General features: G+C 41.1%; 1 protein-coding gene across 31 annotated transcripts in view; it reads left to right on the plus strand.

Moving 5' to 3' along the window:
* Positions 1–24,643, plus strand: part of TCF4 (transcription factor 4) — a 338,871-nt gene that overhangs the window by 82,372 nt on the left and 231,856 nt on the right. The window lies entirely within an intron of this gene.

Here is a 24,643-nt window from a genome sequence, read left to right on the forward strand (position 1 = left end):
ATGTTAATTGCGTAAATATATCTTGCTCAATCTCATTTTCTTTTCTGTTTATAAAATAAATGTTTTAGTTGAATTGGGTAGCATGCTGGTAAGTGAAAATAGTACTAGTGGCTTTAAGCTTTGTAAACACCTTAAAATGGTGGAGAACACATTAGCTTAATGTTAGGATGACTTTCACAACAGGAGAGAATTAAAAGAGTTCTCTGCAAATTAGTAGTACATGCTTTGCAGATAGAAAGCTCCAACTCCTCTTCTTTTGAGCCTGTAAATACAACCCAAGTTTAGTAACCAAGGCTTGGGTGGAAAACTTCAAAATTACATAATGGGATATCCAACTTGGTGAGCTCCAGATATTGCTGAATTACAACTCTCAACATTCCTGACAATTTAGCCATGCTGGCTGGGGGTTGATGTGTGTTGGCGTAACAACATCTGGAAGGCACCCCAAGATCATGCAACTTGATAAAATGTTCTTACGTTTGCCTCGCGGAATGACATTTCTCTGGCCAGGAGAGCAGGAAGAGAGAATGGTTTATTGGTTGGTTGTTTCTCACCCCCCATTGTAAGCAGCTGGTTGGTTGGTTGTTTCCTTTATCCTGTTGTAAGCAGCTCTGAGGATAACGTGAGTTGTAAAGTAGCCTAGAAATTTAGAAAGAAATAGAGAACAAATTGAGAGGTTGTCCTAAAAATGGAATTAGGACAAAGATGTAGGAGCAGCAGAATGGAGGATCTAGCTTACTGGTTTTTGTGGCCATGAGAACTAGAAAGGCACAAAGTGAAATGAGAACTCTCAGAATGCCATAATGTTCTGGATACATGGCTCAATACTTGCATTGTACATATAAATGGACAGATTAGATACTATACTGCCAATGCCTTATTGATTAGTCTGAACATCATATGAAAATGTGATGGGTTGTTCACTAGGAAGAAAGTTTAAGTGAATTGATAATTTAGTTAAGATATTTTTTTTTTTAATTACTAGAATTTTGGCACAATTTTTGTAACATTTATCCAACACTTGAACTTCCTTCCTGTGTTTGGCAGCTTTAAACAGAGCTGGTTCCACCAAATGTCAAGCATGTATTTTCATTTACATCTGTGTATTTTAAGGCTCAGAGCAGCAATCAAGAGGGCTGCATTCCCATTCACCATTTCCTCTGTATTTTATTTGTGTTAAAGTAAAACGAAATGGCATAAGGTTTCTACATGTAAACACAAATGGAGTCAAAGAATTCTTAGCAGGAATAGCACTACTACCCTTCCAAACACAGGAAACCAAATTTTTGGCTGTTTCATTAAGTGCATTCCGTCTGTCATAAGGCATGTTTGTGATGGTACATCTTATTCCTGCTTTCTGCTTATGGCAGTGCTTCCCAAACTTTTTGAGGTTGTCCCTCCCCCTTTTTTTCTGCTGGGCCTCCCAAAACCAGCACCAACCATCTGTTCCACAGTTGAGCATACAGATATCCTTGCATGCTGTTGTGTTTGTACAGTCTGCTGCTGAGTGCAGGGATCTGCTGCTGAGTGCAAAGGTTGGGGCATTAATCCAATACGGTCATTAGAATATTGACAGGGTTTGCTTGACCCCTCCTAAGACCATAGGCAGAGAAATATGCAAGAAAGCAAAGCACTAAACACCATGATGGTGCAAAGTGGAAGATCCATTATTTCCCACAAATCCAGTACAGACTATTGATAGTCCTCTGGGAGCATTCTAGTTTCAGGTGGAAGGAAAACCTGTCTGCCTCAGTGCTCAATTTCTCCTTATAATATTGTCGCCCTACAATGTTTTATGCATCTGACCAGGAGCTTGCAGCACTCTTATGAGAACCATGGCATTGTGGCATGCTCTCCTCTTGGTAGTAAAGTACGCATGATATGTATGCGGGTGGCTTTGTGGTCTAAACCACTGAGCCTCTTGGGATTGGATGATTGGAAGGTTGGCGGTTCGAATCCGCATGATGGGGCGAGCTCCCGTTGGTCTGTCCCAGCTCCTACCAATCTAGCAGTTCAAAAGCATGCCAGTGCAAGTAGATAAAAAGGTACCACTGTGGTGGGAAGGGAAACCGTGTTTCTGTCCACTCTAGTTTCTGTCACAGTGCCCCGTTGTACCAGAAACGGTTTAATCATTCTGGCCACATGACCCAGAAAGCTGTCTGTGGACAAATGCCGGCTCCCTCGGTCTGAAAGTGAGATGAGCACCACAACCCCATAGTCACCTTTGACTGGACCTAACCGTCCAGGAGTCCTTTACCTTTTATAAGACGCATGGTTTTCAAAACAGGAAGTATATTTCTCCATTAGAAAGGGCCTGTGGATACACAAGTTTTTTCCCTTTCTCCTAGCTCTGTTCATTGTTTTTGTAGCTAAACATTGATTACACCAAGATGTATGGTTTGTGGGCACAATATATAGCACCTGAAACGACATAGAACTGGGAAATCCATTATGTGGATGATTTTTGTTTCTGTGATGGAAGAAAGATGGGCTATAAATGTAGCAAACAAAATCAAATACTGCAAGCACCATAACTCATTGCATTAATTAGTGCTGGAGACCAAACACCCTCTCCAATCCTTCCCATGCCTCTGCCAACCTCGACTTCTCAGGGCTTCCCCATTGTTGCACACTTCATTCCCATCTGACTCTACTTGCAACACGCCTTCATTTTCTTGTAATTATTTGAGGCTATGAACTTGCACACAAGGCTTGTTTAAACAATGCTTGGGAATCATGCTATCAGGCTCGCCTGTGCTAAACAATACCTATCTCCTGGTGACCAGAGCAGGAAAGCCTTTTATGCATTGCAATGAAGCTGTTTCCAGGGGCTGTTGAGATGTCACACATTACTTACATCTTCATGTGTAGGCAGATAGGCTTTTTGTGGGTTGGTAGCATTTCTGGACACATTTCCATGACTTCTTTACATGGGAGGGTTTATGAGTACATGCTTAAATGACTTACTGGTTTGGCAGTTTGATGAGTCATTCATCTACATGGAAGAATCATCAAAGCTATTTTTTGACCGTGATTAATCATGCAAGATGACACTGGGGTATGGAAAAATTGATCTCTTCTTCCACACCCTGTTCAGCTTCTTGAGGTATTTTCTGCAAGTTTAGTTTACTATGCAATCAGTGCACATTTGCATTTTTCCTATCTGTTGCACAAAGTACAAACATCATCCGCTAAGACCATATTTCTGTTGAAAGGCTGTTGTGTATTCCCAGTCCATGTAATGCAGTTTTTAAAAAATGAAATGTGACTATTGATACCCATTGCCTACTCCAAAGTAGTGCATCCTGTCCAGGCCTGGCAAATGTCAGAGGCAAATATGGTCTAATTGGTCAAGTTTAGGGTCCAGAAGGTCAGACAAGGATAAAAGTGACAGAGACAGGCGACACAGTTTAAGATGGGCTGATTATTAGGCTGTGGAACAGGAAAGGTTATTATGCTGGTTGTTTTTATTCACAAACTGTTTGCTCAGATGGAAGTACCAAACCTGGAACAACAAGTATGCAAGGCCAACTAGGAACCACAAAGTCACCTACATTTTCAAGGTGGGCTGAGAAAACAGCAACGCCATATCTGCCCATCACAGGGATGGCACTGGACTAAAACAGATATCAGGTTAGATGGTCCTGCTAGCTAAAGATGATGGGAGTTGTAGTCCAAAAACAGCTGGAGATCCAAGTTTGGGAAATCCTGCCTTAGACTAACTGAATGGTCGAGGTGTCTCAGAAGCATCATTTGCAGAAAGCTTCCAAAAACGGGTTCCTAGAACTGAAATAAGAAGCAGCTATCAATATTAAAAATTCCATGGTTACAAAAGTTCATAGTTCAATAGTGCCGACATATGCAAATTATGGGAATTCTGAATCTTAAAATAATCAAATTTACTTGATTCTTACAGTTTTCCTGTGTTTTCAAGATTGCCAGTTGTATCTAATATAGTTGTTTAATTCTATGTATAGTCTAAATGGAACTTAAATTTGTTTGAATTTAACTGATAACTGATGCAAATCTCAGTTGCTGAGTTTAGCTTTTTTATTTATTCTCATACTCTTGCTATTTGCATTTAACCTTCTTTTCATCAGATCTCCACAGGCTTAATCCGCAGAATTATTTTTAATGTGATGTTTGTTCTTCTTAAGAACTGGGAAATGGTTCTGTTTCTAACTCAAGTTTTGTTTTGTTTACCCTTGTGTGTTTGGGGCTAATCTCCCCGTTTTCTAGAAATGTAAATGCTGGGAATTAACCAGCCTTTTCTTAACTAGAAATAAGCAAAGTCCAGCTGCTACTGTGGTCTGTAAAGTTTGGGATAATATTGAATTTATATAGCAACGTGATTGAGTTTACATATGGTGATGAATGCAAAGGTTGGATCCAGTTTCCTTTCCACCAGTTGAAGGTATCTCCTGCTCAAAGAAGGGATGTTCTATATTTTGCTCTAGGCAGTTGTGTCAGAAAATGCAAAATGGCGGCAGGCGCAGGTGGCGGCAGGAATTCTGCAGCTTTTTGCATTAGCATAAGTATGGTAGGTTCTGTGCACAGTACCTATCTTTTGCCTGGGTTTGACAAACATGTTTGCAGTAAAGTACAGGTGACTTATTTCCTGGCACTCAGGATTCTTAGGATCTACTGCTAAGAAATTTATGGAAGAGAGTCTCTTTGTTGCTGTAGTTCTGTGGCTGTGGAATATAAAGATATGGGAAGGGCCATCCTTAAGAGCCGCCTTTCTCAACCTTGGGTTCCTTGTTGCAACTCCCACCAGTCCTCTCCAGCATGGCCAGTAGTCAGGGATGATAGGAGTTGTAGTTCAAGAACATCTGGGGACCCAAGGTTGAGAAAGGCTGCTTAAGGGAGTGGAGAGAAAGCAGAATGAAGGGTGAAAAAACTGCCAAATACTGTCCTGCTTCAGAAACAGAGAAGCAAGATCAGGCAGCAGCACAAGAGAGCCAGACTTCAGTTAAGTTCTTGCCAAGCCAAGGGCTTACCCATATTTCCTATTGTTCCACTGCTTCCCCCTGGGGAAAACCACTCTTTAGTGCTCAGTCAGAGCAAACATCAGTTCGGGGTTTTTTTCAGGATACATGTTCGCTCTGATTGAGCACAGAAGAGCAGGTTTTCCTTGGGAAAGGAGTGGGGCAAGGGAAAAACCGCTCAGAACCATGCCTAGAAAGCGCAGACCATGCAGAAAACCACTTGGATCTGTACTTTCTAGGCAAGTGGAAGTGTGTACAAGCCCTAAATTGGAATAGTATTTTGGAAACCATGATTTGGGGTTTAGCCCTTAGTTAACTGTTTATGTTATTGCCTTTGCAAATGTACTCAGCATTCCTCAATTCAGCTTTATTTTGGTGAGAATGAAGTGTGTATTGAGTTCTTTATATGTGCAAATGCTTAGCTGGCTTCTTGAATACAGATTTAGCAAATTACTTAGCAAATTAAATTTAGGTGCCAAATCTTTTTTCTTTTTTTTTTAAGCGGCATTTTCATGATCAATAGTGACACTGACTATGATGCTATAATTCATTATGGTTACTTATTCTATAAAATAAACTACATAATGTATGTGAACAACAGCATTAACCTGGTTATTCCTTCCACGTCTTATGGGAACCCCACCATTTCCCTGGATTGCAGTGATGTATTGAGGTTGTGCTGCCAACTTTTAATGAGATTACTAATGTGGCGTAACCGTGTAGCAAATTATTAAATGCTATTCCATATGATTATTCAGTTTATTTTGGTAATTTGAGATTTTCCCTCATTATAAATCAGACTGTGTTGAGATTATTATTTTTAACTCAAAGTTAAATGAAGGCCAACATTTTAACCCTCAATCATTTAAAAAATGACAGTGGACAACTCATGGCAGAAGACATCAAACCCTGTAGTAAATAACTAAAAAATGAGATCTTTCCCCTCCTTAAGGTTTTTGTGTTTTTTTAAAGAATGTCACTTATTTTTCCAAATATATTTTAATAGCTTTGATTTTATGAATGTAGGTCTTTGTGCTGGGGGTCTTTGTTGTGCCAAAAACGGACCCTCCTTTCTATTGTGCAGGAAACAAATGTTGACATTAAAAAAAAAAAATCAACTTCTAGGAATTCATTATCTAGCTTTAATTACCTGAGCACAGTTCTTCCTAATATTTCATGGCCTGCTAAGCCAAATATCATGGCATCATTGCTATTCTGGCAAGAAGTTGGCAGGCTCAACTAAAATAATGATCAGGACCACCTGCTCAGAGTGTTGTGATTGAAACAGATGAGGAGCGCCATGGAAATGTTTCATTTTGTCTTCTGTAGGTGACATTTAGGTAGCTTTCACAACTGATTATTTATTATGGCATACAGTCCCAATGAATTTGGAGCATTCTCCTCAGGATGAGCTTCTTGGAGATTTCCCCCGTCCCATTTATCTGTTTGGAAAGCTCTTGCCACTGAATATGATTGTCTTTAGTTTTTTTGTCGTCGTAAAACTACTAATCGTAAACAATATGAACTGTTACTTCATAGCAGAGGACTTGAATTCAGCCCTTAGTAGTGGTGTGGCACGAGATTGTGGGAATTGAAAGCGAGGAATCCCTTTCATGGGATTAAAAACAATGAAATGTTTTATAAAAGCTTTTGCATCATGGCAGGCAGGAGAAAGCTGCTTGGCTTTGTGGTGCCATTTATGTTAGATGAAGGGAAGGTTCTGTTCCATCTCCCCATGTTTCTGATCTGTGATCAGGCTACATCAGGAATACCTATACTCAGCTCTGTGCATAAGCTTTATTCACTTAATGGCTGAAAGTTGCTTACTCTAGCCTGAAAGCTAGAATTACACCCTATGGCGTTACCCTGCTCCAGGCACCAATTCAGCACCTCCACCACCTCACATGACTCAGATGTCAAGGAGAAATAGAGCTGTGAGTCATCAGCATATTGCTAATACTTCACCTACCTCCTTGGATCATTCTCTCATAGACACCGTGTAGATGTTAAAAGGTTGTAATGATGTAGAGTCCTGTGCTTTCATAGCATAAATGGCATGGGCCAAGGAATAATCCCTCAGTGCCATCATCTAGAAATGGGGTCCAGCTCTGAGGTCCAGCTCCGAGGGCCTTCTGGCGGTTCCCTCACTGCACAAAGTAAGGTTACTGGGAGCCAGGCAGAGGGCTTTCTCGTGCTGTGGAACACCCTCACATTAGATGTCATGGAAATAAACAACTATCTGACTTTTAGAAGATACCTGAAGGCAGCCCTGTATCGGGAAATTTTTTATGTCTGATATTTTACATTATATATATGCTGTATCCTGCCAACCTAGCAGTTCGAAAGCACGTCAAAGTGGAAGTAGATAAATAGGTACCGCTCCGGCGGGAAGGTAAACGGCGTTTCCGTGCGCTGCTCTGGTTCGCCAGAAGCAGCTTAGTCATGCTGGCCACATGACCCGGAAGCTGTACGCCAGCTCCCTTGGCCAATAAAGCGAGATGTGCGCCGCAACCCCAGAGTCGGACATGACTGGACCTAATAGTCAGGTGTCCCTTTACCTTTACCTTTATATATGCTGTAAGCCTCCCAGATTGGCTGAGGAAACCCAGCCAGATGGGCGGGGTGGTAATAATAATAATAATAATAATAATAATAATAATAATAATAGTAGTAGTAGTAGTAGAAATGGTCCTGAAGGTAGGGGTGAAACCACCATATCACTTCGCTATGAAGCCTAACCACAAGAATACCATGGTTGATGTTATCAAAAGTCACTAAGAGGTCCAATAGAATTAACAGAGACACACTCTCCCTGTCACCTTCCCAGTATAGATAATCTATGACTGACCAAGGCAATTTGTGAACCCAACCCAGGCAGGATTGAAATGGAACCAGCTAATCATTGCTTTTGAAGAGAATCTGGAATTGCACATCATCACCCAACTCAAGCATCTCTTTCAAGATTTGTGACTGGTGCAGGGAGCATTTCTTAAGGAGCAATTGCACATGCACTTATTTCAAGATGGTCAGAACCGAACACAGACAATTAATCCCCCTTTGCAAGATATGATTCTCCATAAAGGACAATAGTTTAACAAACATGATATAGCCAACATCCTTCCAAGCACCTCATCTGCATCTGCAAGCCAGAAAACTGGGCCAGATTGCATTCTAGCTTTTCCCAAGCTGGTGCCTCCCTCAGATGTTTTTGGACTATCAACTGCTGTCAGCCTCAACCAGAATGACCATTGGTCAAGGATGATCAAGAATTGTAGTGCAATGCATCTGAAAGGCACCAAATTGTGAAATCCTGCTCTAGACACACTCAGTCAAAACTGGATGCAAGCTAAATTGTTCAGCAGACATGATGTGTTGAGACTCCCAGACACAACCATGAGTGATATCCAGACACTCTTCTTTCTGTGTGAGTGAAAAATAGGAAAGCACAGGAAGAGAGGTCACAGTCCTGATGTGCTTTGTTATCAAAAGCTACTAATTGAGGCAATCTCTGTATATTCTATATATGCAGTAGGTGGTTCAACTTATTTGTATAACTCATAGATTTGCACCTTGCTCTTTAAGCATACTAGTAATAAATTATTTTACCAAGGAGAAAGTATGCTTTTGATATTTCACATCTTGCCTTTATATATTCTTCAATGTGGAGGTTATTTGGAAGGGATACATATTGCAGTGAAATTTGTTTACAATTTATATAGCTACCTCCTGTTTATTAAACCTTTTTTGAGCCCTATTGTTGGTGTGTGGTGGAACACATGAGTTTTAGGTTTTAGTTTATTGCCCGCCATTTCCAGTTAGGAAATTTAAGCTTGCAGTTTTTTGTGTGGAGGGTGGGGACTTTTCCTTGAGATACTGGAGGGCAGGTCTGAAGTTATGTTGCCTGTCGAGATTTACTGCTTGTTTTGAAGGATCGTTGATGCAAGTCTAGCTTTGTTCACAAAATCTAAACTTCAGCATCGCTGCAACAGTTCCCTTAGAAAACTCGCACCCTATCATTGCTTCCCTATTCTTGCCAGAATTAAATTTAGGTAGGTTTCTTGTTGTGACATTCAAGACTGGGTGGCTGTTGTTATTTTAAACTTTACTTGGCAACTCAGATTTATACTTTCTTCTGTGGACTTTAAAAGATAAAGCTCAGAGCATTTGTGCTTTATAAATTTGGCATGGCTCATATGGAACTGACAGTTGTGAAAAGTTATACTTTTAAATTACCTATGTGTACATGTGTGAATATGGGACAAGTGTTCACTGTGAATAAATCAGTTCTAGTAATATTGCCAACTTTATTCTGCAGGGAAGGGAATTTCCTTTAAAGAGATTTTGGTCAACAGCTTGAGAGAAGGGCGGAAAAGCCTAGCATGTCATTAACTCTAGGATATCAGCAATGGATATTGTGTTTAATGCCTTATCCATCCAAGTCACTGTGCCCCAGAGGTCTAATTTCACACATACCATTCATTTCTCAGGGATTTTAGTATCAAGTTATGATATCTATGTGTGTAAATGTCCCCTCACATTAATCACCACAGACAGAGATTTCATATCACCTGATCTTACTCTCTGCACCTGCTATACTTTTCAAAGAAAACAACCCACAGGTTCAGTTGAGTATTTCCAAGGTGATAGGAGTAGGAATAATTAAGTCTGCAACCTTAAACTCACTAAAGTCTCATTAGACTCAGTGGGACTTGCTTCTGAGTGGGGTTGTACTGCAACTGACATCCATCCATCCATGCATGTGTGAACTAGAGCAGAGGGTTTTCCAGAGCTTATCATTCCTGTACATCAGGGAATGTTGGGCTTCCATCAGTCCCATCAGTCCCTTCAACACACACACACACACACACACACACACACACGTTACTCTTTCTTTTTAAACTAATTTAAACAGCAGTAACTCTGAACATCTATAAAATAAAACACAGCAGAAAAATATAAAAGCATATTGTTAAAAGTTAGTTATTTTAAATAAGAACATGTATTCTGTATTTAAAATAAGCACAATCATTGTTGTTGGCATTCATTTGTCTCGAGATACAATGGAGTGCGCCTCTGGGGGTGAAGTCAAACCCTTGTGTTAGCAGTACCAATGTGAGCTCAATGGGGAGCAAGCCTTGGCAGTGTGTATGGAGGTCTTGGGTTGCCCGGACGACAATACCCCACTCTCGGCATCACTGATGTGGTCTAAACAATGTGTCCTTCACCAGAGGTACTGCCCCTCCCCTAACACTCCCTATACCAATAGTATATACCAGGAGTAGGCAACCTAAGGCCCGGGGCCTGGATGCAGCCCAATCGGTCCGGGAATCAGCATGTTTTTACATGAGTAGAATGTGTGCTTTTATTTAAAATGCTTCTCTGGGTTATTTGTGGGGCATAGGAATTTGTTCATTCCCCCCCCCCCCAAAAAAAAATATACTCCAGCCCACCACATGGTCTGAGGGACAATGGACCACCCCACAGCTAAAAAAGGTTGCTGACTCCTGGTATATATGCATTTTGGCTTCAGGCAGAGGAAAAATGCAGATTTCTGCTCTGCCTCACCCAGCGAAATGCCTTGGTCCAGCCCAGTAAGTACTTCCACCCACACTTCTGCAGAAGGAGAATAAGTTCATTGGGTTCAAGTTGTCTCTGGACCCCCCCCCCCCATTGAACATCTTAAAGGTCTCCTTTGTGGTATTATTATTAATTAATATTGAATAATAAAATACCCACCATCACACAGACCCAGGGCCAGTCCCACGTCTGCCTGAGTAAAGCCTGGTTAGATTTTATTGTGCTTGAGCAACTTAGCAAACTCTTCCAGTTCTTCTGAGGTACTAATAGGAACCTCATAACACAATTAAGATTAGGGCCTGCTTTGTGGCCAGTGGCCAGAGATGATGGGAGTTGTAGTCCAGCAACATCTGAAGGTTGACCAGTTCCACACCACTACTGTATATTTTATATCAGACCTGTTTTTCTTTTTCAAGTTCTACTGTGCACACTGAACTTGCTGCTGTTAATGTGATTTGTACCTCCTTGCCCTCTGATAAACCAGGCTACTTACAAACAAGAGAAGCTTCTGTTAAGAACTTGGTTTTTCTCTTCCTCAGTTAACTATTTCTCTGAATCATTTAACACTTAAAGGTTAAAGGTGGTTGTGGTTGTTTCTTTGAAGGAACGAGCCATCATGCATTTGAAATAATTTGTCTATTTTATAACTCAAAATTAGTAATTCTCCTGTTGAAAGCTATATGATTGATGATCTCTGGCAGACTAGGGACAAAGGTGAGAGCTGGTTCCTAGTTCTGCTGGATCTCTCAGCGGCGTTTGATACCATTGACCATAACATCCTTCTGGACAGTCTTGAGGGGCTGGGAGCTGGGGGCACTGTCATACAGTGGTTCTGCTCCTTCCTCCTGGGCCGGGTTCAGAAAGTGGTGGTGGGGGATGAGTGTTCAGACCCCTGGGCTCTCACTCGTGGGGTGCCTCAGGGTTCTGTCCTCTCCCCCATGCTTTTCAGCATCTACATGCAGCTGCTGGGAGAGATCATCAGCAGGTTTGGGCTGGGTGTCCATCAATATGCGGATGATACCCAGCTCTACCTCTCTTTCAAATCAGAACCAGTGAAAGTGGTGAAGTTCCTGGAGGCAGTTGGAAGATGAATGGCAGCTAACAGATTGAGGTTGAATTCTGACAAGACACAAGTACTGTTTTGGGGGGACAGGAGGCGGGTGGCTGTGGAGGACTCCCTGGTCCTGAATGGGGTAACTGTGCCCCTGAAGGACCAAGTGAGCAGCCTGGGAATTTGGACTCACAGCTGTCCATGGAGACGCAGGTCAATTCTGTGTCCAGGGCAGCTGTTTACCAGCTCCACCTGGTATGCAGGCCGAGATCCTATCTGCCTGTGGACTGCCTTGCCAGAGTGGTGCATGCTCTGGTTATCTCTCACTTGGACTACTGCAATGCGCTCTATGTGAGGCTACCTTTGAAGGTGACCCGGAAACTACAACTAATCCAGAATGCGGCAGCTAGACTGGTGACTGGGAATGACTGCCAAGACCACATAACATTGGTTTTGAAAGACCTATATTGGCTTCCAGTACGTTTCCGAGCACAATTCAAAGTGTTGGTGCTGACCTTTAAAGCCCTAAACAGCCTCATTCCAGTATACCTGAAGGAGCGTCTCCACCCCCATCGTTCTGCCCGGACACTGAGGTCCAGCGCCAAGGGCCTTCTGGTGGTTCCCTCACTCCAAGAAGCCAAGTTATAGGGAACCAGGCAGAGGGCCTTCTCGGTAGTTGCACCTGCCCTGTGGAAAGCCACCCCACCAGATGGCAAAGAGAAGAACAACTACCAGACTTTTAGAAGACATCTGAAGGCAGCCCTGTTTAGGGAAGCTTTTAATGTTTGATCCAATAGTGTATTTTAATATTTTATTGGAAGCCGCCCCAGAGTGGCTGGGGAAGCCCAGCCAGATGGGCGGGGTATAAATAATAAATTGTTGTTGTTGTTGTTGTTGTTGTTGTTGTTGTTGTTGTTGTTGTTGTTGTTATATACTGAGAGCTTTCAGGATTTGGGAGCTTCCTACTATTTGAAATCTTGCACAACCTGCAGCACATAGCTATATCCTCACACATCCAAATTTCTCCTACCTTTGTTTCACGGCAGGTCAGCTGTGTTTCCGGTCCACTTCATTCCCCCTTAGTGCTGGCATCTTCCCCAACGCTTCTCACATGATAGCAATAACAGCAGCAGCAGTTCTCTGCACAGAGAAGGCATCTTGGTAGCATTCCAAATGGAGGGTTTGCTCCTCAAGGAGCAAGGAAGCCACACGTGGGACATGCACTCTTCTGGAGCCTTTCAAATGGAAACAAGCTTACTCGCTCACACATGATTAGCCACCTGGGGACCTTGATGAACATGGGTAGATGGAAAGCATACCTCCCTCTGGTGTAAGGTGCAATCATAGTCCAGAATGTGGTCCAATTGATTAAAAGTTTATAACGAAAAGCTTACACGAGCCTCTCAGCTATTTAATTTCATAGCAGGAAACGAATTCTGTGGATATGCTGATGACAAGAGACCTTATTCCTTCCCCCACCAAGGTGAGGTGGTGGATTCACTTACAAAAAGTTATGGAATGGAACATGGTTTAGTAGTATGGGGGGGGGGTCTATGCTCGCTTATCATTTTTCACAAAGGATGTATTTTTAACTGCGATATCTGAAGGGCCACTATCATTGGTTCCACCTATTCTTTTGTGAACCAAATAGTACAGTCACACCTCGTGTTGCGTTAGGTTCATGTCGCATCTTTTCGGCTTGCGAACGCGGCAAACCCCGAAGAGTATACTTCCGGGTTTCGCCACATGTGCGTGTGCAGAAGTGTTCTAGGCTCTTCGCACATGTGCAGAAGTGCTCTATCGTGCTGTGCGCATGCGCAGAAGTGATGCTCTAGTTACTGACTTTTTGGGGTGCAAACGGCATCCTGGAACAGATCGAGTCCGTAACTAGAGGTACCATAGCAATGGAAGCTTTGGGCAAAGTTTTCCTTTTTTGCATCTCATATGGCCCCTCCCATTTCAGGTATATAAGTGAGAAGTTGAGATAAATGAAGGGAGAACTCTGGGTGAATGCAGACACTTATCCCATGAAGAAATCAGTGGTGCTTGCCTGCTTCTTAAATGTGTGATCACAACTTGTGATGAAAGAGGACAACACAGAAGACTGTGTTGGTGAGGTTGGAAACTTTGACAGAAATCTGAATCGATTGACTGCAATGCAGCCATATACGTAATTTAATAAACCAGGAATTGGTTTTTGAAAGCCAAGTAACTTGCTCTTTAACCAGTTTTGAAACCCTGGTTTTAAAGCACAGAAAAAGGCCGGAACCTAGAGGATAAACATCTAAAAGATTTTTTTTTAAGTAATTTAGTACTGGGGACATACTGTTGCCCCCTGACAAAAATGCTGAGGGTGATCTTGAAATGAAGAAATAAATTAGGGAGCAGTCCAAATGAGAATGTGTTAAGATTAATATCCGATAAACCTAAGCACAAAACACATGAACTTACATGTGTTTAGAGATTGCATACTATGGGCTTTCTTGCTACAGAAAAAAAAATACTTCAAATACCAAAACTTTAGTGAGATTTTCTTTTACAAAAACAGCAAGGATTTCGTTATTTCAAAGGTAATCAACACCTGGTATTGTAATTCTGCAGGGAAAACAAGCTCTTCTCTAAGAAGATTCCTTCCCATGAAATTCTATAGCTTGAGGAAATTGCATATGCATGCAACATAGTCATTCATAGACCACTAATGTAGACCATTATAAGCATGCAGCCATGTGGGAAAAGTGCAGAACCGTTACCATTTTGTAAGGTTCTCAACTTTTGCCACACATTAGAATGCCTGATAGGAACAGAAAAGGTCCCTTATATTTGTGTTAAAACAGATGACTTAACAGCCATACAGTCAAACACCTTACCACATTTTTAGTTGCTTGTAGTCATCTTCTAGAAGGAGAGTTGCACTCATGTAAAGATTTGTTTCATGAGTAGAACTTTTCATCTGTGAATGGAAGCTGCTTTCTTTTCATGGAGGTTGAACTTAGGATCCAAGCCACATTCTTCATTGCAATTAATTACAATTTAGAAGAGTTCAGCTTTAAGTCAAAGCCAGTAGAAGGCAATAGATAAAGCAAGTAATTGACTGTCTGATACAAATATTTTGATGTTGGAGTGATCTTCTAAATTACTTGATCAGTGAAGCATGGGGTAGAATATTCAGGTAAAAACAACCTGCTTATCAAACAACCATGGGCAAGCCATTGTTTCTCGGGTTTATCTTAACAGTGGTTGTGAGAATCAAATAGATTAGGAACAATTTCTAAAATTGAAAAGCATGGAACCGAGGGTTTGAGGATATGTTTAGGCCTTTTTCTGTTGAGATTTTAGGTAGTAACCATAGAATTTTTTCCTGGTGTAATTTTTTTGCGATTTCCTTTTCCTCAACCTATTGTACCTCTCCTAGTGACTGCTCAATCAAGAACCCAGGCTTGAGGCATGATTCAAAAGCTCAAAATGAACTTATAATGGAAAGCTTTCAAGTTGTTGTTGTTGTTTTAAAAAAAAGTTTCAAAGCAAGGAAACCTATAGTAGTAAAGTTAGGTTTGCCTAATATCTTTGTAACCAATTTGTACAAGTATTTCATAAATTCTAAACAAAAAAATCCTCTAATTTTAGTAATAGCTCATCATTCAGTTTTGAAATCATTTCAAGAGTAGCATTTGTGTCTTCATTTTTTTATATACTGATGTATTCTTTTTGGACTATAGATGAGATAAAGAATTAACAATTTTGAAACAATAGGAACGACATGTTCCACTGTGATGAAGGAATTAGATAATCTTGCATGTTTGCTTAAGGGAGTCTGTGTCTTGAGACTTTTATAGGGTAATATTAAAGCCCTGAGATGTCTTATTATGCCAATACCCAGAAGATTACTTTAATGAGAAGTAAAGGGCCTTTTTCCAATTACAAGGGAATAACTGTATTAAGTTTCTGTGTTATGTCAACCTGCTTTGATTTGATTACTGAAAAAGAAATGGATTTATCTGTCAGTGTTACTTAATTAAGCCTTCTCATTGATGCTTTGCAGACTAATATAGTGCGGTTTGCACATTTAAGTCTAAATACAAAGAAAATTGGCTGAAAGCTTAGGCACGACCTACGAAGATAATACACAGGAGTGATTGCTTGCCATTTTTCAGATCACTGAGTAAAACCTTAATATGCTAGAAAGACCTGAATATTGTAAAGCTGAAATTAAAATAGCTTGATGGCAAAGAGCTTTCAGTGATGTCATGAGAGAACTTTGGCACTATGATCCCCTGGCTTTGCTGACATGGGTGGGTAGGTATATTGTACGTGTTCTTAATTCTTCCATCAGGTTATATTTGTTTGTTTCTATCCCCATCCCTTCTTAACTCAGTAATTTACATATTGTAACAGAAATTTAATACATCCCCCAAGAAAAACAGATAAATAAACAGATCTTCAAAATCCTGATTTTTTCAGAAGAAATTTTTACTTTTAGCAGATTTGGGTACAGGGGATTCCACAGTTCTTCTTTTGCTATGCAGGAGTCCCAGGACATGTTCATGTCCACCTCTTGTGATGTATATGGTGGTTCAGCCAAGTAGGCAGCGTACTTGATGTATTCCATCTATGCATGGAGAAGAAGTGAGAATGGCCTGATTCTCATGGTGATCAGCTGTGCACTAAGGAGCAATTAAAAATACCTGCATCATGTGTGCAGCAACGCCCTTTTTGTATATAGATTTCAGATCTCTGGCAGGAATATGAGAAAACCCTCATGGATGGAATTCATCATCACACTAATACAGTTGCTCAAACAATGCACACATTTCTGCTTGCTAGATGGAACTATTCCCACCTCACACCCCCCCCCCCTGTATGTTGTTCTGTGGGTTCTTCCAACCCCCCAGAGCAGATTGGGAGCAGGCTTGGGGGAGGAGAGGGGAATTGCCCCATTACACTAGCAGAGGAGTTCTTGTTCTGGCTTCCAGTAGTGCAGAATCTAGCTCCAGGATTTTTAGTTTCAATATTGATAGTTTTAAAAGTGAGTGTTGCTCTAGAAAAACAGCCTGTTGATACCAGCCAATGGTGTTTTGCAATCACAATGCAAATGGTGTTTCCTCTACTAGAATGAACTGTTTAAGTCTCTTAGGGAACCATTCAGATACCAGTTCCTGCCCTCATCATCTCTCATTTGAGAGCCACCAGAAGTAGGTCAGCTCACTTTGTTGCACGAGTGATCCAGCAGCCTATAAATGATTTAAATCAAGTATGGGCAGAATGTAGAGATGACGGTTCACTGGTGGACCATTCAATAGTGGACCACCTAATTGTTACTGGTTGCTGTGATTCTTGCATACGATGTTGAATTTAAAGTGGATCTTATTCTAATCCCAAAAGACACTAGTTATGCATAGGTTCACTGAACACAGCTTTGTTTGATGTTATTTCGTAGCAGGTTTAACATATACTAGTAGATCCTGGGGATTCTAGTGCAGGCATAGGCAACCTTCGGCCATCCAGAAGTTTTGGCCTACAACTCCCATGATCCCTAGTTAACAGGACCAGTGGTCAGGGATGATGGGAATTGTAGTCCAAAACATCTGGAGGGCCGAAGGTTGCCTATGCCTGTTCTAGTAGATCCTGGGGGCATAGAGATCAAGTAAGACTGAATTTTACCCAGCCCTGATACAAACAGATCAAACCATAAATCTAAGGAAAGCCTAAGTTGAAACTTCTTCAAGTCCTGGCCCAGTTTGAAATCAGAAATGTAGCTATGGGTGATACTTGCATTTCCATTCTGCCTGTTAAAGGCACATGAGTGACAACCATTTTAGGCACATCTAGTTGATGCACAATCGCTGACATGTGGGTCTTTTTGGACCTAGAAGAAGGTGGAATGGGGGCAGAACGGGGTGGGGCATGCTTATATGCCCCCTGCCTGAGTGTGCATGGGGGTCTGGGAATGAAACCCCCCCGTGAAATGGTCTCCACCTGTAGTTAAAGAATTGCATAATAAGCCTCAGGTTTGGGGGGCCGTATATGAGCAATACTGAACATTCACGTCTGATTTTCCCTAGTTCTACATAGTTTCCTTTTGCTGTAGTTTGCACTGCTGTTTTGATTTTCCAGTTAAATTCATACAGTTATCACTTTGAATGTTTAGGAATCGGTGACTATAGGATCTGCACGCATGGATGCCACTGCAGGACACAGAAGTAAAACAGGTGCATTTTCCCCCCAGGTAGAAATTGTAGGTTTTCAGGCTGATGGTCTCAACTGAAGGGTGAAATCAACATGACACACAACATTCAGAGGCATATCTGAGTTGGATTCTATCATGTTTTTGGCCCTTTTCAGAAAAAGAGAGAGAATGCTGCTATTGCAGGAATGTTTATCTGTTCACTCTGTAGATGTCTTTTCATCTAGATTCATGATGTTCGTATTCGAGTAGGACACATTGCTGTAATTTAGCCTTGAGGTATCACTGACATGCATTGTTGTGGAGAAGTCTGTAGGGGGGAAGTTATCGTCACAGCTTCTGGAATATTTCGTGGTAAAGAAGACTTTTACATGCCACTACAGACATCTTAGAACTTAGGAGCAGCAATGGGAATAATATAAGCTGAAAGGTGTTTAACCTGGGTTAGAATCATTACATCCAAATTTTAGGGTATAGGCATCCACAGTGGCGTAGCGTGGGTTGTTAGCACCCGGGGCAAGGCAAGTCATTTGCACCCCCTAACCCGTGGATTTGCGCCCCTAACCCTAACCCCCAGATGTTGTGCCCAGTGCGGCTGGCCCCCCCTGCACCCCCCACGCTACGCCACTGGGCATCCATTATCATGTTATGAATGAAAGTAGCCAAATGTTTAGCATAGGTTAGGCTAAAGTGAAGTTCTGCATGTATTATGTGACATTTGGGTAAAAATAGAGGGGAGTTAATTAGCAGAGAAAAATATTAGTGCAAGAAAGTCTGAGGGTTGTATCCTTGTGAATGTGGAATGACTCCACAATTACAGTGGGACTTCCCCTCTCTCTCCTGTCCCACGTTACCCAAGATCTGCTCTGGAGGGTTGGATGAAAAAGGAGGGGAAAGTTGTATTGCACTTACAGATGTCATTTTGTGAAGCTCCTAAATACAATTAATAATTTAGTTGGATACCGTCCTAAAGATCTAGAATTAGCTACCTCCATTCTACACACAGTTTAAGGATACTGAATGAATTTTCCATGGCTAAAGTAGCCAAAGCAGTGTTAGATGTAGGTTTATACCTGCAGCTTGTTCACATAAACAAGTTTGGAATTTGAATAACAATAGCACTAAGCAGTGATTTGCACATGGCAATGGAATATCACAGATGAAACAACAGAGATCAAAATTTTATGCTTTATGCAGTGCTTTTTATTGGCAACAGGTCAAGCACTCAGCTGTGAATCATCATCTTTTGAGTCCTGTTGACTTCAAGTGACCACAGTGGATTAAATTAAAGTATGTTTGTTTAAATGTCTTGTGGATCACACTGTTTGGCAGCAATCCGAACTTGGTTTGCTAATAAATTTGCACATGATTAGGGTATTTGTGTCTTGGGAGAGTTAAGTGGAGATGTGCATTTCAATCAGATAAGTTATTAGGAAGAGAAAGAGTCAGCTCTTGGTTATATTAGTAAAGTCAATTCACATATAAAGTTCATGACTGGCCACCCTCTTAGGTTCTCTGTTGAATTTTGATGAGGGAGCATTTGTAGTAAAATGTGGGAATGGCTGTTGCAAAGTTCTAATGCATCTGAAAAAACTTTGGAATTCACAAGAGGATCACACATATTTGCAGTAGTCACAATAAATAATATCTACAATCATATCAATATTGATTTCTATAACCTTTCTGTACACACACACACACATTTTACTGATGGGGGTATACTACAGGATCATTGCTGCTGAAATATTTACATCATACATGACATTTCCCCCACTCAAGTCATAAACTTTGGGTGACATCCAACAGTGTCCATCTGCCTGTGTAATAGACTTCTGCTCATGTAAAAGAACATTCCCATACTCTTCTTTTCTGTCCATCACCTGGCGCACCCACAAAATTTGCTCTTGAGCATTGAGGAATCTCTGTGGCAGACTGGGGGCACGAAGGAGGGCTGCAGGAGGGAGGAGAAGAAAGAGAAACCCCATTGCCTGAGTGGAAGATGGATACCCCTCATTTACAGCAGGCTGAAATTTGGCACAGCTGTGACATGACCAGCTTATATTATTGTTTAAACTTTTGTGGAGGAGCTGGAATTTCGGGGAAAGAAAGAATGGGAAGGGAGACACAAAATTGCAATAAAAAAAAGTCCAGTAGCACCTTAGAGACCAACTAAGTTTGTTCTGGGTATAAGCTTTTGTGTGCATGTAGAAGAAGTGTGCATGTACATGAAAGCTTATGCCCAGAACAAACTTAGTTGGTCTCTAAGGTGCTACTGGACAGTTTTTTTTGTTTTTTTATTTATTTTGACTGCGTCAGACCAACACAGGTACCTACCTGAAGCAAAATTGCAATTTTGGGAATAAGTAGCTGGACATTCATAAATGATGCCATGTATCATAATTGAGGCTATGATCCTGTATTCAGATATGTACGATTTTCACTTAGGCTAATGATTGATTTCTCCTGGGCACGTGATTTCAGCGTTCAGAATGGATCAGAGACTGTGAAGCCAAAATGTGCTGAAAAAGTCTGTTGAAAAGCCATTCAGTTTCATCTATGGTTTGGATGTGCCTTGAATCAGAATCCAAAAGAGTTAATAATCAGTTGCATAACACCCGTGATTTTAAAAAGCTCTGCCTAATTAACTGAATGCAATGGTTGATCTGATCTGTCATTTAAATGATGCACATATTTTAAAGAATGTAATTAAATATTTACCTGGAATGCCTTGTGTTATTAGCACTTTAATGTTTCATTGAGATATTAGGAATTGTGATGCGGAGAAATATAACATTAACAAACATGTTAACATGCAAGGGGAGGGGGACAGATCAAGGTGGAGGCAAACACTTTCTTTGCTCATACAGCTAGGTCACAGATACGCAGCGCAGATGCCGAAGCTTCATAACTGCACGTGCAAACCCAATTCATATTCTACATGTAATTTAAGTGCTTTGCTTTTGTTAATCTTTTCTACATGCCTTTTTGTTCAATCAGATTAAATCTATTGTTTCAAGTAATAGAATTAATAATAATCCATAATGAATGTGATGGCGGATAATGCTCTAGCATGCCTTTATGATAAATTAATGGCTTGCTCTCACCTGGAAAGTTATTCCAGTTATTTAAAGAGGAAGTATGTGGTTTTAATAGTGTGGAGGCATTCAGTAATGTTCCGTGAGAATGACTACACTGGACTTCTGGTTTTATATTTCAGCTTCTTGATTTAAGCACTCAAAACAGTATCCAAGGAACGGATGCCAACTATTTTTTAGCAATGCACATTGCTGGGGGAAGCACCATTCCGTTGCATTCAGTTGACAAATTGTGGCTATTCATCAGATAACAAGATTGTCCTGTTCATCTGGTATCTTCTCAGTTCCTTCCTTCCAAAAATTGAGAGCCTAGGAAGAGCCCTGCTTGATCAGGCCAGAGACCCATGCAGTCCATCATTTTTGTTTTCAGTGATCAATCAGACGCACTTGGGAAACAGGACCTGAGTGCAACTGCGTTCTCTCCACCTAGTAGCTGTTAAGCAGAGGCATAAAGACTTTGAGAGTGGAGATAGAACATAGCCATTGACAGTCTTATTCTCCATTAATTTGTCCAATCCTCTTTTCAAGTCATGCGAACTGGTGGCCATTTCTACCAGGATCACAATACATTTGGGACTGCTTCTCTTCATATGACCCAACCTTGACCCTGCAGTCATAAACGGAGGCCCTTCTTCATGTGCCTTCTTTGCAAAAGTTCCGGAGGGTGGCAACACAAGAACAACAGTGATTCCCTGTTTGTTGACTGCTTTCCCCAGGGAGGTTCAGCTGGTGCCTTCATTATTAAACACTTTTAGGGTGCCAGGCGAAAGCACAGGTGTCAGGCCTGTGACATCTGATGCCCTTTTAAAATGTGTTGTGGATTTTTGGGTTGTCTTTGTTTTTATTATGTATTTTGTAATCTTGTTTTGTATTTTTACATTGTAAATCTCTCTGTGATCTTTGGATGAAGGGTGGTATACTACTACTACTACTACTACTACTACTACTACTACTACTAGTACTGCTACTACTACTTATTGTGGGAGAAAATTCCGTACTCTAACTATAGGTTAGGTCATGACTTGTGCTCAGCATAGTTCTGATGCTGAAGGTGCTTCATCCATTTCCCCTGATTCCTCAATCCTTCTGCAGCTTTCTGTGAGAGACCCTCTGGAACAGTGTGAAAGGCAGCCCTGCAGGTTGCAGAGGGAATGGGGAATTGGTGAAAATCACCACCCTGTCCCCTTCCTCCACTTGGAAGCTCCTGCTGCATTCTGGGTCTCTGGATTCTGGTTCCATTTATGCAGGTCTGAAGCCATCCCTATGTTTTATGAAAACAGCCATATCGTGAGGAAGAATTCTATTCAGTATCTACTTGTCAGGGAATGGTAAGCTTTACTCAAGAAAATGGGGAAAGGGTTACATCCCCCTCCTGGGTGCTGAGGGCCCAATCCAAATCCCCTTCCCCCCTCATAATGGCAGTTTGCTAAAATTTTAAGAGACACCCAGGAAATCCAGATTATGGGTCTCTGTCATCTTGCCTGGTTAAGCCCCAAGTGACTTTTCATAATAATATAACTCAGGGTCATCCAACGAAGCAGAACAAAGTGACAGACAAAAGAAAGTACTATTTCAAAGCACATAGTTAAGCTGTGCAAGATGTAGTGATGTTCACTGACATGGACAGCTTTGAAAGGGTATTGGACAAATTGATAGAGGTATGGCTGTTAAAGGCTGCTATATTACATCCTTGATCAGAGGTGGTAATGTTGAGGGTCACAGGCAGAAGAGTACCCTTGTACTTGTGTCTGGTTTTCAGCCTACCAGGGTCATCTGGTTGGCTACTGTCTGTCTGTCTGTCTGTCTGTCCGTCTGGACAAGACAGGCCTTTGGTATGATGCAGCAGGGCTTTCCTTAAATTCTCATCACAAAACCTCATTCTGGCAGTTTAAAATTATTTCAAAACAATGTAGAACCCCTTTAAACTACTAGTAGCACAATGCAGCTGGGAGGAGTTGTGCTCTTGGCTCCAGTACAATGCATCTAACACAAACATTTAGGGATAGGATGTTTTCTCTTTGCCTGCTTTGGTATGCTGTTCTTCATATGTTATGATTTGATATTAAATATCACTGGGAAAAAATAATTCACTAGAACTTTATAGTTATGCTTAAAATTAAGCTTGCTCTTAATTGCTTTGCTGGACGTCTGCCTAACTAGAATAGTCACAGGAGATTCTCAACACATTTTTAATGAGCAGTCAGGCAAGCATACTCCAACGCGCTTTAGTATGCCACAAAGCACGTAATGGACTCTGCCTTAAACAGTAGAGTTGAGGGACTTCTGTTTCTTCTCTTGGGCCCTGACACAACCTCAGAACTGCCACAATGTACCCTGAGGCACATGATGCACTGTCTCTGACTATCCACAAGGAACACCAGGTTGCATTCAAGGTACAATTGGAAGCAGCCATTCTGCCTCCCTTCTCAGGTGGCCTAAGTCAATAAAATTAGACAACAGAGCAAGCTGTAATGAAAATAACTCATGTGGAAACATATTGTGTGCTCCCCCCCCATTCTTCCCTTCCTCACTTCCTCTCTTTATTTTATTTACAAAAAGAGTTGCTTTGCATTAGAAGCCTCCTCCAATGAAATAAGCACGAGAGGTGCAATTTTCCGGGGAAACAAACGTTTCTGTACCCTCTTCCATTTTTGTCAAGGAGAAGCATGTACTTGTAGAGCAATAATTAAAAATTCCTATAACCTTTTTCATCAAAAAGGTCTTAATAGCAGTTTAGCATATGTAATTAGTTAAGCCTTGCAGCACCTTTGCGAGGTGAATGCTATACCTTCCACTTCCCAAAAGGTGATTTTCTGAGAGTCATAAATCAGGAATGAAGGACAGAATGCAAAGTTTTTAACCTCCTTGGTTCATGCTACAAACTGTGTCTTTGCATTGGCAGAAATAAATCTTGGAAATCTCTTTAACAACAGTCTTAATATTCTAATTTAAAAGGAAATGACAGATCAACAGTACAGCTCGCATTTTGAGCTAAACCTTCTCAAGAGTATTTCCCAGGCACTGGAATATTTTATTCCCATCGTTGTTAACCTCCCAAACCTGAAAACACGTTAGAAAGTTTCCCAAAAAGTTTTCGAGTTTCAGAAAGCCACCCTGAAGAGTTTCAGTTGGATTTGCCAACTGACCAGGAAGAGACAACAGCTGGACTTCCCCTCTCCACTCGGTGACCTCTTTAGAAATTCTGTACAGTGTGCATCTTAGTTTAGCCTTCCCCAACTTGTTGCTGCTAAGACATTTTTGAACTCCCAATCCTCATCAGAATCAGACAACTTGCCCAACTGCCAGCGTTGATGGGAATTGTATTCCAAAACTTCTGGAGTACATCAAGTTGAGGAAGGCTGCCTGAGTGAATTGATTGCTTTTGTGGTTGATTTGACTCCTAGGTTCCACCCACCCAAACACTGTGCCCCCTCCAGGTATTGGGATTTTAAAATTTATTTATTTAAAGAGTTGGCAACCCTGAAAAATGCATCTGGTGAGTTTATGGCCAAGCTGAAATTTAAGTTCATTAGTGTCCCAATTCAGCAATTTGGTTCATTGAAACACAGGATTCCTCATCCTGCAAGTTTTTCTTTTTTTCTTTTATGAGGGATGCTCTCCAAATCAATTCATCAAAAGTGATTCATGAAGGGATATTTCTTGCAATTATACAAAATAACTTTTATATAGGGAGAGCATGCTTTATTTGCTACGTAGCATTGTCAGTTTTATCCTTGAGCCTGTGTGGTTT

Source organism: Podarcis gaigeae (assembly GCF_964106915.1).
Source record: "Podarcis gaigeae genome assembly, chromosome: 11".
In the NCBI taxonomy this organism is placed as follows: domain Eukaryota; kingdom Metazoa; phylum Chordata; class Lepidosauria; order Squamata; family Lacertidae; genus Podarcis; species Podarcis gaigeae.